Source organism: Fukomys damarensis, unplaced genomic scaffold, assembly GCF_012274545.1.
Source record: "Fukomys damarensis isolate Sample0158 unplaced genomic scaffold, DMR_v1.0_HiC HiC_scaffold_16, whole genome shotgun sequence".
NCBI lineage: Eukaryota > Metazoa > Chordata > Mammalia > Rodentia > Bathyergidae > Fukomys > Fukomys damarensis.
In genome coordinates this window covers 75,290,362-75,308,498 of record NW_022900928.1, presented here as the reverse complement: position 1 = coordinate 75,308,498, position 18,137 = coordinate 75,290,362, and positions in this window count along the sequence as shown.

The following is an 18,137-nucleotide window of genomic DNA, read 5'->3' as shown; positions in this document are numbered from 1 at the left end:
AAATGCAAAGGTAGAGAATCCAACAAAAAGAAAAAGTCATGATAAGGATAAGTCACTATATATCAGTTATAACTATCAATGTTAATGGTTTCAATTCACAAAAAAAAAAAAGACATAGGTTGGCAGAATGGGTCAAGAACCAAGATCCAACAATATCCTGCATACAACAAACACACTTAATTCAAAAAGAAACTCATAAACTGAAAGTTCAAGAGTGGAAAACAATATTCTATGCAATAGGAAACCCCCCAAAAGCAGGAGTAGCTATCCTCAGTGCAAATCAAGTGGATTTCAAACCAACACTGATTAAGAGAGACAAAGAAGGATACTGTGTCCTTCTGAAGGGAACAGTCCAAGAGGAAGAGATGGCATTCATAAATACATATGCACAGAACACTAGTGCACCTAACTATATAAAACAAATAGTAATGGACATGAAAAAGTCAAATAAGCACTAACACAGGAGTAATGGGGGACCTCAATACCACATTGTCACAAGTATATAGATCAACCAGATAGAAAATAAACAACAAAATACTATAACTCAATCAAATTCTTGAACAAATGAACTTAACAAATGTTTACAGTGTTCTACCCCACAAAATCAGAATATGCATTCTTTTCAGCTGCACATGGGTCTTTTTCAAAATACACCACATACTCACTTATAAAACATGTCTAAATAGGTGCAAAGGAATTGAAGTGATCACCTATATATTATCAGACCATACTGAGATGAAATTTAAGATCAATGGCAGAAGAAACCACAAGAATTTCACAAACAAATGGAAATTGAACAACACACTTCTGAAAAACCAGTGGGTCACAGAGGATATTAAAGAATAAATCAGATAATTTCTACAATTAAATAACAATGACAATAAAACATATCAGAATCTATGGGTCACAATGGAAGCTGTCTTACAAGGGAAATTTATAGCACTGAATATGCATATTAGGAAAACAGAGCAAGCACAATTAAACAACCTGATGCTGAACCTCAAGCTTCTAGAAAAGGAAGGGCAGGACAAACCCAAAGCTCACACAAAGGAGGAAATTATAAAGATCGGAACATAAATCAATGCAATGGAGACTGAAAGAACAATAAAAAAATCAATGAAGCTGAGAGTTGGTTTTTTGAAAGAATAAATAAAATTGACAAACCCTTAGCTGACCTTACCAAAAGAAGGAAAGAAAAGGCCCAAATCCATGCAATTAAGAATGCAAAGGGTGAAATTAGAATGAACCCAGCAGAAACCCACAGGATGATCAATACCTACTCCAAGAACCTTTATGCCAATAACATGGAAAATACAGAAGAAATGGACAGATTCCTATATTTGTATGAATTACCAAAGTTGAATGAAGATGACCTAAAAATTCTAAACAACCAATATCAATCAATGAAATTGAAAATGTAATTAAAATCTTACCAACTAAGAAAAGCCTGGGCCCTGAAGGCTTCACTGTTGAATTGTATAAAACATTTAGAGAGGAACTGCTACCACTACTATTTAAACTCTTCAATGAAATTGAAAGGGAAGCAATCCTCCAAAATTCATTCCTGGAAGCAAGCATCACCTTGATCCCCAAAGCAGAGAAAGACCCAATCAAAAAACTCACTAATGAACATAGATGCAAAAACCCTTAATAAGATACTGGCAAATAGAAAGCAGAAGATCATCAAGAAGATCATACACCCTGACTAAGTGGGATTCATGCCAGGAATACAGGGATGGTTCAACATATGCAAATCAATAAATGTAACACACTATATTAATAGAGCCAAGGAAAAGAACCATATAATCATCTCAATAGATGCAGAAAAAGCATTTGATAAAATCCAACACGTATTCATGATAAAAACCCTACAAAAAATTGGAATGGATGGTCTCCACCTCAATCTGATAAAAGCCATCTATGAAAAATGAACAGCCAATATCATACTACATGGTCAAAAACTGAAATCCTTCATGCTAAAATCAAGAATCAAGCCCATGAACTAGAACAAACAATCAATAAGTGGGATGTCTTCTTATTAAAAAGCTTCTTCACAATGACCAACATTGTGAAGAGACAACCTACACTGTGGGGAAAAATTTTACCAGCTGTTCCTCAGACAAAGGTCTACTATCTAGAATATACAAAGAACTTAAAAAAGACCTGTGCTGTCCTGGAGCTACATCAGATTTAAATATGGCAACTCATCTTGCTGTGCTGTTTTTGCAGGGATCCCAGATGTTCTCTCTCCAGGAAGCAGAGGTCGAAATGCAGGAAAAAACAATCTCCATGTGGTGCCACACCTCTGATATCAATAATCCAAGCTACAATGTCTTGTTATTCTTTATCTGCTTCCATACTGCAGCTAAATTAGTTATGTTTTCTTTCATTCAGTGAAATTGGTTACCCAAAGAACTGTGAGGGAAATGAGGCTATATGTCTTGAAATCTATTTCTTTGCCTTTTATAATGTCACCAATATTTATTTTCCCATAAGGAAGCTGGCTTTCTGAGGGAAGGGATTTGTGGTGACTCCAGTGCCTGGGGTTCCTGCTTAAGCAAAATGAAATTCAATTCAATGTAAACAGTAAAATAAAATTTAAACTTAACCAATCAGAATTTTTTTTTAAATGAGACTTCCCAAATTTAACAACCCAATCCAAAAGTGGGCATCTGAAATGATATTTCTCAAGCAATGAGGTAGAAACAGTAAATAAGCATATGAAAAAATGTTCAACATCATTGGTCATTCAAGAAATGAAAATGAAAACAATGCTGAGATTCCACCTCACTCCAGAAAAAAATGGCTCCTATTATGAAATCAATCAATAACAAATGCTGACAGGGATTTGGGGAAAGAGGAACACTGCTCCACTTCTGGTGGAAGTTCAGACTGGTGCAACCACTGTAGAAAGCAGTATGGAGATAGGTCAAAGAACTAGGATTGGAGATCCCTTTTTATCCAGCTATCCCTCTGCTGTGATCCTCCATAAAGTATTAAAAGAATCATACCACAGTGATATATGTGCACCCATGTTCATAGCAGCACAATTTGTAAGAGCTAAAACTTCAAAGCAGCCCATTTGACTATCAACATGAGAATAGATATAGAAAAGATTTTTTTTTTATTATATGGAATACTACTCAGCCACAAAAATAAGAAATTAGAGATATTTATAGCTAAATGGATACACATTGAGGTGGTACTCTTTTTTATTTTTATTTTTGCTACCAGGGATCGAACTCAGGAACTTGCACCTGCAAGGCATGCGACATAACCACTGAGCTAAATCCCAAACCTGAAGTGATATTCTTAAGTGATATAAATAGGACATACATGTGTAAATACCAAATACTTTCTCTAGGTGGGAAACTGAAAGTGTAAATAAGGACTAAAAGGACTATAATAGATGATGTGAAATAGGAAGAGAAGAGACAAACTGGAAGGGGAAATGGGAGATGTAGGGGAAAGGAAAGTAGAGAATTGAAATTATATGAGAAAATGAAAAATAATGGAACCAAAGTCTTTGTAGATAGGGAGGGGTGGAGGGGTGGAGTGCAGCAGGATGGGGAAAAAGTAAGAACCAAAATTGATTATATAAAGGTACAAATTTCCAACAATGAATATCATTATATTGTATACATTAAATGTACCAATAAAACTAATTTTTTAAAAAGAAAAAAATAGTACCAAAAGTATATTATGAGAAAGTAGTTTTATGAGAACGTAGGTAAAATGTCTTCACTGAGCCTGGAGACTGGGCATTCAGAAAAGACTTCTTTCAGTCAATAATTTAATTTCAAGTGTATAAGAGAGGGAGGGGGGGCATGACACAAAGAGAGACCACAACAGAGAGGCTATGTTGTGATGAAGTATTCCATGGAAAAACATCAAATAATTCACAGCTAGCATGAAATCAAATGAAATTTGCAATTAAGCAAAAGTCATAATACAGATGGCTTTTTAATGTCAAGTTAAGATATTCAAACTTAATCCTAAACACAATGTAACTCTTAATGGATATTTGGGTAAGAGACCACATGATCACAAGTGCTCTTCTGAGTTGTGATGGGTGATTCTTTGGGAAGAGGAAGAGCAGAGTGGGATGGATGAAATGAGGCAGTAAAACCAGCTAAGATATCATTATAATACAGATAAAGAAATAATGAGCAAATGCAAGGACGGTGAGGGTAAACAATGGAACAGAGAGATATTCAAGAAATACTGAGGTAGGGAAAAGAAAGGAAAAGAGATCAGGTCTATATTTCCAGAACAAACCTATAATATCGGAGCCAACATGTAAGATAGAGAACATAGGAAGAAAGCAGAGTTGAGAAAATGCTGCAACATTCTTTGCTCTTCAGGGTTAAGTATGTGCCTTTTGAATCCAGTAGTTCCAAAACGTAGCGAAATGCAAATCAATAGCTGACTAGACAAGTTATAATGGGATAGATTTTCAGATCCGGGATACATAGTCTCAAGTTCCTAGCTGAGCCAGGTCCCCCAAAGCCAAAAAGGAAATAGCCAGTGTTTGGGGAAAATGTGGAAAGCAGTAGCCAAGCATTTTACTGGTATCTAAGTCTGCCTGGCGTTCTATAAAACGAAATGCTTGCCAAAGTTCATGGTGACAGAATTATAGAGGAGAGAAGGATGCTATTGGAGTGGAAAACAAAAATGGCTTGTGAAATTTTTAAAGCCTCTGTTGTAAATGCCAGTTGTTCCACTAACTTCATTCTGCTAATGTAAGAACAGCTTTTGCAGTAATAACATATTTTAGTGTGAATGTCTTTTTAATAATCCTTAATTTGAGTCCTAATTCCCTTGATGGCCACTTTGAAGAGACAACTGCATTTGAAAACTAACACTACATGAGCACATTTGAGAAAAACCATGCACATGCACGAACACACACACAAACACACACAGAAAAATGGTTCATATATTTTAAAGCATCATCATATTTCTTAAATCCAGTGCCATCAAAGGAATGCCCTGAACCTTTCAATAAGCAATCACTCCAAATTTCACAGACATCAACAATTAACAGCACAATTCTTATCATCAGTCAGAATCTGAGTAGAACGGAGGTAGAGGATGAAGATGCTGTGATTAAAAAGAGCAGTAACAGAAAAAGGCGGAAGAGATACAGAGAAACAAAAGCACGGCTTGTTGTGATTGCATAATCACAGAAGCTAGGGCCAGCTCACCGCAGTGGTGAAAACTATGTATTTTATCATGGGATCCAAAATAATTTATCAGATTTATATTTTGTTTTCTTTTTTTTTTCCCTGTGAAGAGAGCCAATGAGCTAAATTGGAATTGATAAGTTGACACTGAAAATGCCAAAGTAACAAAGCTACCAAAAAAACATAAATACCACTGAGAAACATGTGCGTGCTCTCACCTTGCCCCTCTTGAGCCCTGGGGAAGACAAGTTTATTTACCTGTTCTAGAGAATTGCTCAAACAAGCACCCTCCCCATCCATTCCCGGTTGTCCAGTCTTTTCACTTGCAGCGGTTCTGAACTCTTGCTTTGGAAATGACTTCAAGAAATCAGCCTTAAAGTTGGGCTTAGAGGACTCCGAAGGGCTCAGACACCATGAGGGAAACATCAGCAATGCCGTTATCACAGACTTACCCTGCCTTTCTTGTGGGAAGAAAAGAAGGCACTGAACTGGTAAAGGTTTAAAAAAGGATGAACACATCTGCATTGTTCTCAATATTCTCCTACCTCTAACTGTCCAGGCCACAGCAAGTCTCTGTGTTACTAGGATTTTTGTTTCTTTAAGATCCTACATTCCCCTATTATTATACTTACTGCAATGTTTTCCAAAAATTAATTTTATAGGTAATTTTTTGCTATCTACGTTCCTGATTGTAAGATCCATGAAAACAGTGGCTGGGCCTGATGTATTCCCTGATCTCTTCCCAGAATCTTATGAACAGTCCACAAATATATGTGTAGGGATGGAGAGAGGAAGACAGAGAGGAAAAGCAAGGAAGAAGAAACATAGAAGAAAAGGAATCTAGAGTAAAAAAGGAAAGGAGTAACTTGGATTTACCACTGTGATTGTATGGCTAAAATATTTCTCAGGGATTTCAGTTGTATAAATTTTATAATTATTATCAAGGTCACATGTACCACCCACCAGCAGAGTTTTCACTCATATATAAAATGAATTGCAATTTTTAATCTAGGTCCACTTTCCGTGATACACATGCCAACTACTGCCCTGCCGTCTCTGCATCTATTACATTAGCTAAGGGAAGAGAAAAGCAGCTTGATGTTCTGTGGGACTGCAGGCTCAAGGACCAGTGCTGCAAATGTCTGAGCAAAAAAAAAAAAAAAAAAAAAAAAAAAAAAAAAAAAATGTATAAGAAACTTGTCTAAAAAATCATAATATACAAGTAAGCATAAATTTATCTGGTCCAATACCCTGGGTATTGGATAGTTCTGTCTTCACATATTAGTTTGAAAGCTGCCTTTAAAGGAGATATTTCAAGCATAATAAAAAATAATCTAGCACAAATAAGAAAGCAATTATTTTGTGTTTCCAGTGATGCTAACAGTGTAAGAAATATTATGGTGGCCTCCTGAAAGTATCTTCTGTTTCAGATTTTCCAGAGAATATAAGTTCTATGGCACCCAGGCCAGAGAACTTTGGTCAGTAATCAGTGTTCTTCAACTGCACTCTGTCCAATATGGTAACTTTTACCTACATAGGACTAAAAGTACTAGAAATATGGCTCATAATGACTAAAGAATTAAAATTTTAATTTTGTTAATTTACATTGTACTTAACCAGCCACATGTCACTAATGGTTACTATACTGGACAATTCATGATATTTTATTTCTTTAACCTTCAAATTTCAAAAAAGGTCAGAGCCCAGCTACCTGAGAAGCTGAGGCAGGAAGATAGTAAGTTCCAGACCAGCATGGGCACCTTACAGACCCTGTCTCAAAATAAAAAATAAAAAGGACAGAGGACATAGCTCAAAAGCAGAACATTTCTGGTTGAGAAAGAAAAGAGTATCAAAATGCTATACAAAAATAATTTTAAAACTAAATTCCAGAAGTCATGAGCTTTTGCTAAATGAGAAATGGAATAAATACACAGTGCTAGTACACAACTGTGACCTCAGAGACTGCTACACCAAGTCCAGGTCCACCTCCTTTCAGCATGCACAGGAACATATGCCCATATACACCAAACAAACCTGTGCACAAGAGCTTCTTTTTTCATACTCTCAGGAAAAAAGCTTAGAAAAATGACATGGGGGACTTATCTCTATTTGTTTGGCTGCAATAGTATAGAAAGTATGCACAGAAAATGTTTCTCTACCTTCTTAACTTAGTATGCTACTATACACAATTTCTAGGACTTTTTATTAATTCATTTTGATTAGCTAATAGGATGAGAGAATCAGGAAAAGATCCTTATTCTGCCACTCAGGCTTGAAAGCTCCACAGCTCCACACATTTAACAAAAGTAGAAGCTCGGGCATTGGTATTGGATTGTTGACACTAATTTGGAGAAGGAGGATGTGGTCGTGACACACTTCTACTCCAGAGAGGCCCATTGATTTTATAATTGAGTTCAGTTTAAAATGTGAAACAGATTGGCTTTGCTGGCAAGCTCAGAGCACAGGTGTGTTTATTTCTTCATAAAACAATGGTCTCCTCCGCAAAGCCCCAGGACCCCAGATGGGTCCCCTCTGTCTTGCAGCAAAACCTTTGCAAGAGAATCACAGATGGCAACCACTTAACTCACTCCTTATTCCCCTGCACTTCTCTCTTACTCACACCTAATTACCTTTGGATGGAGCTCAGTTATTTTTGAAGGACATATTTATGTTTTTTTAAAATTACATCTTAGTTTCCCAAAAGGGCATACATTTTTTAAAAACAATATGAGACTTGATGTGAATAAATAGCTCCCTCCGATAGTGAAAGTAAAATCAGTCCCCTAGAATCGCACTTTTTTTATTTGATTGACCTTGGTCTTGACCTCCACATTATATTTTCCTGTTACCACCTGATATCATCCCAGTCCCCACCAAAACCATTCCACTTCACCAAATTTTTCTGTATTTAATTCAACAACAAGAGAATGAAGTTGTCTCTTATTTGTAATTCACAATGTTCCAGCCCAGCCTTCTACTATTTCCCTTAAGTCATAGTGAAGAATATGACAAAAGGCTATTGTTTCAAGGAAAACATGATAAACAAAGATATTATAAGTGATTGGAACACATGTTGCTGCACAGATGATGTAGGTAATGAGAGCAAAACTATGATGTAGACCCAAGGAGCAAGAGTAACTGGGTTTGTAGGAACAAGAAAACCTCACAGAGGAGGATCCACCTCTGAGGAGCTTGACTGGTATATCATTCCAAAAGTAGAAGGAAACCCCTATTCAAGATAGAAAGAATGTGAACTTGCATGTAGGCACAGGAAATCGAAAATTTATGAGTACCTGTTTTAAGCATTGTACTATGAATTTCTGCAAATTATTCTATATATTTCCAGTGCAACGTAATGCAGAAATAATGTTTCTCCATTCCACAGGGAAGAGAGCTGAGCTTTTAAAAATTTCAATCATTTGCCTAAAGCCACCTAGTGGCTATTTAATTTGAAACCATGTCCAAATGCTATCTAATGTTTGTGTTATCCTTCTCTGCCATATATTTTTCAGGATTGTCTCATCAATGCTGCTTGGTGGAAAACCGAGTTTGAAGGTAAATAAATATTGCCTTTATTTTCCCTCCCCTCATCACAACACACAAGTTTCTTTCCTGGAATCAGAAGAAAGGGCAAGCACAAAGGTCAACTTATTTGGGGGAGTGTCTATTCTTTGGAACCTCATAGATAAATTCTGGGAGCCCGGACTGTCCAAACTCCTCACTGGTGGGATGTCATCTCCTCTAGAGGCCTCCATTTCCCTTGACCACTATTCCTAAATTTAGGGAAACACCTAGCAAAGTGGTTCTGAGGATAAAGTTAAACTCTGCTTGACTTTCCTCAGGCTCTAGGCTGTGGAAGTCAGTCCAAAGTCAAGAAAGCCAAGGATGCTTTTCCCGGTCATTAGGTTTATCAACTCTGCATATAGCATACGCTCCATTAAAGGAACTGTGTGAGATCTATAAGAGAAACAAAACAACACTAAGATGACAGTAGCTGTGGCTCTGAAAAGAATAGAAATACTTCCTTAGGGGAAATAATTTTTAAAACCTTTAAAAAGTTAAATCACTTTCTTTCTAGTCATTATTCACACCATAGTACACTTAGCAAAGGACATTCTTTTCTTATCACGAATGGGTTCTACATTGATATATGATGTAATTTTCTGACCTCTTGAAACTTGTTCCTTTTTTTATGGTAGGAGTTTAGACTGATGTCTCTCAGCCCTGCAAGTTTAGTTCTGGTACTTATAGCACACTGTGCTAATAAGGCCAGGCCTATGGGTTTGATTCCAGAGATTCACATTCAACTGTGTTTCATCCCCGTCTCTTCATTCTATAGCCATTTATTGAACATTTGGCAGGTGCCAGATCAAGTGTGAGACAATACACTAATGACAAGGGGCTTTTTCTTCCTGTGAAGGACTTCCCACTTTAATGGGAACACAACAAAGAGACAGAATAATTCACTGGTGGATATATGATCACAGAAAGAGGATCTGATGGCCAGAAAGAGGAGCAATCCTAGAGTTTTTGCTGTCATTGGGAAATGGGCGCTTCTCAGAGAACGAATTAGCTATACAGGGAACACATCACATGGCTCACCATCCTGTTGGATGCAAAGTTTACCTACCTGTACAAAGACAACTGTTGCTGAGTATGATGTCCTTCAGTTGGATACACATAAACATCCTGAAGAGTTGTGGACAACTCGGTACCCCATGGACGTGAGAGCCAGGAATTCCAACTACAGTTTGCCCCATGTAAGTAGGACTCAGCATGCGAAGTAGACTAGAACCTATGCCAGAAGCTCCTTTCCTGAAGACCCTTCAGAGTTACTAAAGACCAGTGCAGATCTCTGGGATTGTATGAGGTGCACCAAAGTTTTGGAAAACTCTGTCCTGATACCTGTAAGCATGAAATAACACATCATCAATCTGCCAATTTCCGTAGAGACAATATGACTGAACCAATGCAAATCCACTACTCTTGAAAAGGACTCTCACACACATATACTGTATATCATACTATTATCAGTACACAGTGCTACTTAGTAATATAGCTTTCATCTTACTGTATTCTCCTGACCAAATTACCCTCCTAAATTTATATTGGGAATAAGGACATTTTTCTCATTTAACAAGTAAGGCCACCAAGTCGTGCAACATAGGAAGGACATCCAAAAAGGTCTGCTGTGGTACAGAAGCAAGGGCAAAAATATGGCCACTGTGCATACGGAGTGGGGTTAACTGATCTCTCTAAAATCAAAAGATGAAGGATCCCAAAATCTGGATCTAATCCTAGCTCTGCCACTTAACTATGTATGTTACCTTCTATAAGTTTAGTTAATATTCCTTTGCCATGGCTCTCTATATGAAAAAATAGAAAAATAATGATTCTACCACCTCAGGATGGTTATGAAAGTTAAATAAGAAACAGAGTGTAAAGTATCTCAGATGGTGCAAAAAGTTAGAATATGCCAGTGAATTTCCATCATCATGTTTCCACCTGAAAAACATGGATACATGCAAAGCTATGAAGTCCTAAGTGATGAATGTGTAACAATCCAATGTGATTATTTGTACAGCTATCACCTGGATCTGATACTCGGAGGATCACTCCCACACATCCCCCAACTGGTGAGCTGGGACAAAATTAGGGATTTGCATTATCTTGCCCTCGCCAACCTCTAGTCCTCCAAAACATAGGTTGGGAAAAGTGATACAGGATATGTTCTACAAACAAGCAGATTGCATTCAGGTTGAATATTCAACTACAGCTAAATAGAGCTACAGTCTATTTGCACTTTAACTTTGCCAGTTAGCAAGCCTAGGTGCTGTAATTATTACCCGAAGCAAATAATATAGTTAGCACTTTATAAGAAATGCAAACTCTTCACCCCCTCTTCTTGGTTCTCAGAGAAATACCATTAATTATGATAAATTCTTCTGATATTTGTGTGACTTTGGTAGGTAATTTCCTAGATATTCCTCTACAATTTGACATCAATCATTGTCCGCTTGGCATAAATTAAGGCCAAGCCTCCGTAGCTGAATTTACTAGTTTTTATGCTTCACTCAGGGAAAATAACTCTTTCCTAAGATACATGTTAAATTATTTTTAAGAGGTAATTTTTAGCTGTGGATGTTTTTAGAGCTTTAGTTCTGTTGTTCCTAATGCATGCAACTCAATTAGGGTTTTGAGCCATTCTGTCTTTCAGCCTCATGAGGAGAAACTTCTAGAAAGAAGCCTCGATCTTCTGTAGATGCTCACCACTTTCTCTAATTATCTGTTGAAGTCTTCTTACTCACTACTCATTTAATGAACCAGATAAAGCTGGCTATCATTACAATGGTTATCTTATTAATTATAGTTTTCCTTTCCACAGTTTCAATCACCAAAGGTCTAAAATTTTCAGAAATATGCACTTTATAAATTTTAAGCTGTGCACTATTCTGAATAGTATAATGAAATCTCACACTGCCCTGCTCCATCATGCCCAGTAAATACATGACCAGCCCTTTGTCCAACTCTATGTTGTATGTGCTACCTGCCTGTTACTCCCTGACCCCCTCAGTTATCAGATCGCTATTTTCAGTATTGCAGTATTTGTATTCCAGTAAGAAGGTCAGTAATAGCTAATGATGCATCTCAATGCCCACCTCATTCACTGTTTTTGTCTTCTTATCCAGGCAATTTGTCCTCTCACATCATCACAAAAAGAAGGGTAAGGACAGGATGGTGCCATGAGATATTTGGAGAACACATTCACATAATTTCTATTATAGCATATTATTATAATAGTGCCTAATTCATAAATTAAACTTTAATATATTTATAGGAAAAAGCACAATATATACTGAATAAATTTTGATACTATTCTGTTTCAGATATTCACTGGTGTCTTTAAATGTATCCCCTGCAGACAAGAAGAGACCAGTATAATAGGAAACATATGGAAATACTAGTGTTGTTTTCTTATTATTAGAGGACTTAAGATCTCATCTGGGAAGGAGGGACAAAGTGGTGATATCAGCAGATAGCAGTCTTATGATAAAAAGGCACTTGAAAGAGCTTCCTAAGGAAATGTTTGACCTCTTCAGTTGACCTTGGAAAAAATGACTAACACCCCTCCAGAGCAGCCTGATCTCATATGGAAATCTCCTTGCTTATCTGAGTTTGCACTTAAAGTTGAGTAAATGCATCTTCTATGCTACAGTAATTTATCAGAAGTGTTTATACAGCCATACTCCAGAAGTAAATAAGGTGCTGGCATCACTAGATCTAACCCACTGAGGAGCCTGCAGATTGTTGTACCATAAGACCTGTGCTGCTGACAATTCCCAGTAGTCTGGGATTGAATGTGGCTTCTCTACTTGATTGGAGATGAAAAATACCAGAGGTTTGGAGAAACAAGTAATGATTGATGAAGGAGATGGAATTTGAGCTCTAGTTAGAAAAGTTCTTGTTGGGCAGATGGAGAGAAAGGTGACTCAGGAGATACTGTGTGACACTAGGAAAACATCAACCTACAGAGTGTAATTCTAGATGTGTTTGCTAAAAGAAGAATTCTAATGCTCCTGCCCTTTCCAATCTGGGACCTTAAAACAATACAAACAATATAATATAAAAGAGAAGGGGTGAAGGTTCCCAATGTTAGATAAGGAAGCCAGTCTAATAATTACCATATAGAATTATCTCATATTAAGCAAGAGAAGGCAGGCCAAAAACATGACTGGAAAATGAAGAGGGACAACCATCAGGGTCTGCAGAAGGGATCAAAGGGACAGTGAAGAATGGAGAGGAAGAGAACAGAAAGAGAAGTTAAACATGACCGCCATTCCATATATGCATTCATGGAAATGCTCAAGTGAAACTCACTACTTTTTATAACTTACATGTAATTACAGTAATAATAAAGAGATATCTCACAACTAGAAAACACAAAGAACCCTGGCTATGAAGGAAAAGCAATAAGATCGCTAGACTAACATTATGAAATCCATACTTGTCATTTTGTAGAAGAATCTGGTCTCTACGCTCTTCAGTGCCTCATTAAGTTCACATAGTCTGTTGGGAATTGAAAAGATCTGTTTCCTTGTTCTCTTTATTTTTTTCTCTTCTCATCAGCCTGCACTCACTCCCAACTACTCTTATTCCCCTCGAGAAGGACAGCCTTCTTAATGTTGTTTGTCAAGGCTGCCCCTTCACCTAGAGCCCCTTTTTCCACCCCCAGTGAAGATCTGTCAATATTCCAAGGTCAAACCACAGCATGCCCTGATCCAGAAGGCTTGGATGCTTCTGAGAATCTTCACGATGTCTCCCCTGTTCTGAACCTGCAGAGCTGCCACCCGAATCTCTGGTGGCTCCATCTCTGGTCAACTGTTGCTCTCAACTAGCTTTGTCTACCTCTCAAATCTTTGAGACTGTACCTCTCTCCAAGTAAGAACCTTGTTGTTCACTTTGATATCTCCTCTGCTCAGTACAGTGTCTTCCTATAATAGGCTCCCTAAATACCTAATGAATTTATTGAATGATTATCCCAAAGCATGAATATCTATTAAACCCAAAGTTCCTGAGCTACAACTGAAAGGGGAAAGCATGAAATAAAGCTAAGGATAATTCTTCTGAAATGCATGGCAGTGTATTTCCCTGGACAAAGAGCCCAAAACATAACAATGGTAACCATTGTCATTGTTGCTGCCTACTGTTGTGCTAGGCACTCATTACAACTTGGAACATTACAAATGGATGCACATTCTGCCTAGAAAGAAGCTACAAGATATTCCCCCCTGTAAAGTCACTCTGCAAAATGTTGGCAGGGTCTGATAGATTTGCTAAGCTAAGGTGGCTCTGTTGGAAACTGAAGCAATTTGTCAAACTCCAAGGGGTTGTGAGCATGAACATATATGGGAGAGGAAATTTAATGCTGCCTGGAATGTGAATCTAAGACTTTTGCCCAAAACCAGACAAACCAGAGAGGAAATAGCCCAAGGACACTGAAATGGGCAGGACAGATCCCTGTGAAATTGGCTCTGGTTAAAGGTTGCAGTAGGAAAGATTGACATCCTTGATTTATAAGCAAGGAAATGCCAGTTTCCCATAGAAATGGGCCCCAGCCTCAAATTAAATAGGCAATTTATAAGGATGAAAAGGAAATTGAATCCCCAAACCATGGCTCTAACCCTTGCCCTCTCTCCTGAAATTTCAAGTGTTGGTAGAAATATTTGCTGAGTCAACACATACAGTGAGCTGGAGAATTGTTTGTAACAGCAACATAACTGCTAGTGAACGTGCACGATCTCAGAGTCATTGGCTTTAAGGAGACTGTCCACATAAACAGGGCCTGAGATCAGAAGAAGAATAAAGATGAACAAGTGTGACCATTCCCTGGGAGTAAAGGGGAAATTGGACTTAATTCATGTTGATGCAGAAAAGGCTTTATAAGTAAAGAAATACAGGCTGAGCACAGTGGGAGGGACAAAGGTGACCTAGAACTGGGATAAGCCACTCTGTTCCCACTGCGGGCACCTAGTAAACATGGTGTAGCCTAGACCGGCCACTAACTCCATATTATCCAGTATCACGATGCTAGTTCATCAAAATCTCTACCTAATCCTCCTTTGGTTTTTACCATGTCTAGAAGTGCCAGGATGGATTATTAATTAGCAAACCTCTGTTGACCCCAATGGATAAAGTAATAGCAATATATAATATTTATCAGCTGTTTATTCTTTAATGACCACTGTTCTAAACTTTCCACATTTGTCAATTTCTTTCATCCTCATAAACATGCCAAATGGCATGAAAACTATTATCTCCCATATCACAAATGAGAAAACTGAAACACAGAGAGGATAGATAACCTAGTTGAGACCACATAGTCGGTAAATGAAGGATCTGGGATTGTAATCCAGATAGGCTAGAATCTAAATCTTCATGCACAGATCAGATTCCTCTTTCCTCCTTCTACTTTCTGTGACAGGTAACCTGCCTGCCATTTAGAAAGGCAGGGTAGCCCGCTAAGTCTGTGCTTTTGTTTATATCACTCATAATTGTTGCTCCTGACTATGGGAGATCAAGCAGGAATATGGAGAAGAGAGGATGATCAACATGTAAGTGTGGAAAAGTCCTTCTCATATTGAACTACCGTAAGGATGTTGTCCTGGGTTCTAGATATCTCTCCTATGGGACTACACCCATGATGCATATTTATTATGTGCATACTCCTCCCTAATCCAGCTATATTCATCAGTCTACTTTATACAGATTTTTTTCTCTTGGGATCTCAATTCCTTTAGGGTGCACCAGGGAAATATTTTCAGTCATCTCCAGCACTGCAAATGCTGCAGCTCTTCATCCAAACCAACTCATTAGATCCTTCTATGGCCCACTAGGTTTTCCAAGCATCAGTTAGATGATCATCCACTGTGCGTGGAAGCTGGCAGAGACATACTGACACCTTCTTAAGAAGCCTGTGGATATGGGCTGCCAGAACTTATGACTCTCAAACTTCTCATAAACAAAGACCTCTCCCATATTAGACTTCTTTCTAATGGCTTCATGAGTGAGGGACTTTTAGCAGTCACAACCAGAATTTTCAAACTCCCCATAGTGATCTGGCATCTCACTCTGAAATTTTACATCATTTGTATCTTGGTGCTTCAGTTCAAAGTTCTAACTCAATGTGAAATCTTTACTGATCACATATTATGAACTAGATACTATCATACAAATTACAGATGTATCATCTAAAGTAAGTTTGAAGAGTTTTCTGAAATGAGTAATTTGATGTCTTTATTTTAAAGACAAAGTGAGTGTGATCCAGATTCTAAGCCCATTTCAGTGTGAAGTTGAGTTCATAACTCTCTCAAGCAAAGAACTCTGACAAGTACATAACTCACCTATATTTTTATTGACATCATTTTCCTCTGATATCCATTCTCTCTTGCTTTCATGCTTCTCAACTCTGTTAAAACAAATTTTTGACAGTCATCAAGGGACAGCATCTACCAAATCTTAGCTTCTAACCCAGCAGAGCTCTCCTGTTTTCTTAAACTTCTCTCTTCTCTAGCAACCCATGACAACATACTCTTGCAGCTTTCTGCCCACATCACTGGCTGCACTTACTCAGTTTCCCCTTTGCTACTTCTCCAGGTGGCCTCTATAGAAAATGTCCTGGAGCTAAGTCCTGGGTCTTCTTCCCTTCCTTATCTAGTGTGAGTGTTTTAACCATGTGTTGTCCAAATCTCCCTCACAAATCTTTCTAAGGAAAAAATATGCATTTTCACTTGGGAAACCTGAATAGGCATATCAAATAGATATGGGAACCTTTGTTAATCTGACCCTACCCAGATGTCCTTTTCCTGCTTTTCCTTTCTAGTTTGTCCCATCTGAAAAGTAATAAAGAGAAAAGAGAGGAAAGGAGAAGCGAGCAGAGGAGAGGAGAGGAGAGAACCGGGGAGGGGAGGGGGAGGGGAGGGGAGGAACCTGAAAGCAATTCAAGCCAAATACCAATGGGCCATCAACATGAAATACGCCATTTTCTCATTATCTACCTCTTTTCTATCATCAAATCTCAATAGTTTTACTTTCAAAATATATTTCAAGCAAATTCAATTTCAATCTAAGGGTCATCATGCTAGTCCAAGTCATCATCTTTTCTCCAGATTACTATGATGGATTCTAAGTAACCTCCCTGATCTTGTGTTATTACATCTACTCATATGAAATCCAAAGCATCACTGCCTAGATCAGAGCCTATCAATACCACCTCTTGCACTTAGAATAAAAATACACACTTGGTTCCACAGCCTACTTCTTCTTCCTTCTCACCTCAAATTTCTTCTTTTTGCTAGTTGTGCTTTAAATTTGCTGCCTTCTCTTCACTTCTGAGCATCTCAAGAAATTTATATTTGTATTGTCTGCATATAGTAACTAATTCTAGCTTTATACAGCAGTTATACTTTTTAAAAATATCACTTCAGATAGCACATTCTTCAAAAGGTCATCGCTGCCCATATTTGAAGTGGCTTTATCCAGTTACACACTATGTCTTTCTGACCTTTGTGATGGTTAATATTGATTTTCATCTTGATTGGCTTGAGAGTACCTAGGAGATTAGTAAAGCACATATTCAGGTACGTCGGGGTGGGTCATGAGATCGTGAGCGTGGGCACTATATCTGGTCACTGATCCCTTCCTCTTCGGCTTTTTCTCTTTCATTCTGCTTCAGCTTTCCTCCACTGTGCTCTTTCTGCCCTAGAGCAGGTTGACTGTGGACTAAAACCTCTGAAACCTTCCTTTGGACCTGATTTGAGAGAGGCGTTTGGAAAGGTGTAAATTATCAGCTAAAGAAGCCTCGGAATGCTATAAGAAGAGATTGATGGTCAATTCTGGTAGGGGTTCAGAGATCAAAATGCTTATAGGAATTGGAACATAAAGACAGTACTCACACTTTTCTGGATGGGAGAAAGGATTCTACTCAGAGTAGATCCAGAGGCCATACATGTTACACTCTGACAAAGAATCTGTGACGGGCTGTTTAAAGGTGACAGACTAATTAATACAGCAGAGGATATTTCAAGACAATGCAATATTCAGGTTGCAGTATGGCTATTGCTGGCTGCTTTGGGGCAGATTTAAAAAAATCAGGAGTGAAAAGAAATATTTTTGAACACTGAAGCTAGGGCCAGAGATGTGATTGCTGAAAAGATTAGTGTCATTAAAAAGAAACCAAGTACTTTGATCGTTTGCACCAGGACAATAGGAAAGATGCTTTGAGGGCATCTCAGGAATCAACATGACCCCACCCATTGCAGGTTCAAAGATGTAAACGTGTAAACTCTTTGCTTTAAAATGGGAGTCTGGGTAACCTGGTCACTTAAGGCTGGCTATGGAAGTATTCCCCCAAATTTAGCCTAGCCATCCATCCAGGCACTCAGAGACCACTTC